At 47.6% G+C, this 1,125-nt stretch overlaps 1 non-coding gene across 1 annotated transcript; it reads right to left on the minus strand.

Moving 5' to 3' along the window:
• Positions 1-442: 442 nt before the first annotated feature.
• trnac-gca lies at positions 443-514 on the minus strand. Its single transcript has one exon. It is a non-coding gene; the product is annotated as a tRNA-Cys (tRNA).
• Between the last annotated feature and the right edge of the window lie 611 nt (positions 515-1,125).

The following is a 1,125-nucleotide window of genomic DNA, read 5'->3' on the forward strand; positions in this document are numbered from 1 at the left end:
GTGATCGGGTAAACAGTTCAACATAGAGAAGAAGGTGTGAAGGTAATTGCCAACAATGTCAAAACACCCCTTCCTTTCCTATCTGGTGTACACACAATCAGTTATAAACACTGAATCACAGCTCAAATTCTGTCATGCTGCCTGCAAAACCAAAACAGACAGACATTCAGAGGAATCTCAGCATCTACACGCAAGCATGCTATCATGGGCGATACCACGAATCCAAGGCAGTCTGTAATTATTTGATATTCAGAGCAGCCTTCAAAAAATTGGATGGCAGCACACTGTGCTCAGTGCATTTCAACCATATCTCTGCAAAAACGGTGATGTGTATCATGAGTAAAACAACGTGCTAATGCCAAAACAGACCCACCATTGCCATCTGGTGTGTTCTGGAAGACAGTTAAACACAGTTGGAGGGGAGTCCAGGTGCCTGTAAGGTCGGGGGCACCTAGATTTGGACTGGGGACCTCTTGATCTGCAGTCAAATGCTCTACCACTGAGCTACACCCCCAGCACAATTGAGGCCCTCCTTTCTTCACTTTCAGCGCAGCATTGTAACAAACAGCCAGCAGGACTCTGTCTTCTGTCTTCTGAATTCTGTCTTTTTCATCTGTTTCTGCACAACAGACATGCTGGAGTTTATCCCCAAATGCCGGAGCGTTTGCAACCAAAATTACTCTGCCCACCTGGAAATGGCCACACAGGGAAAATGGACAACCTATGCTTGAAACTCGACACTCCTCATCTGCACTCGATGCTTTGCTGCTCGTTTTTCTAATTCAGTGCAGAGCAGCGTTGCAACAACTGAGCCCTGCAAATCTCAGCGCTTCACCCGTCCGCATGGAGTCAAAGGTGCTGACCCCACGGCCAACAAGTCAAAACACTCTCTTTGTGTTCCTAAAGAGTGCGCAAGAGCCTTTGAAAAGGGGGCACCCAGATTTAAACTGGGGAACCTCTTGATCTGCATTCAAATGCTCGACCACTGAGCTGTGCCCCGACTGGCAACACTACCCTCCTTCTCTGACTGTCAGCGCAGCGTTGTAACAAATGGGTAGTGAGGCTCTGTCATGCACGTTTTCCGTCTGTTTGTGTGCAGCCAAGTTGCTGTGTGTCTGGAATATA

This window comes from Rhincodon typus, chromosome 30, assembly GCF_021869965.1.
Source record: "Rhincodon typus isolate 14 chromosome 30, sRhiTyp1.1, whole genome shotgun sequence".
Lineage (NCBI taxonomy): Eukaryota > Metazoa > Chordata > Chondrichthyes > Orectolobiformes > Rhincodontidae > Rhincodon > Rhincodon typus.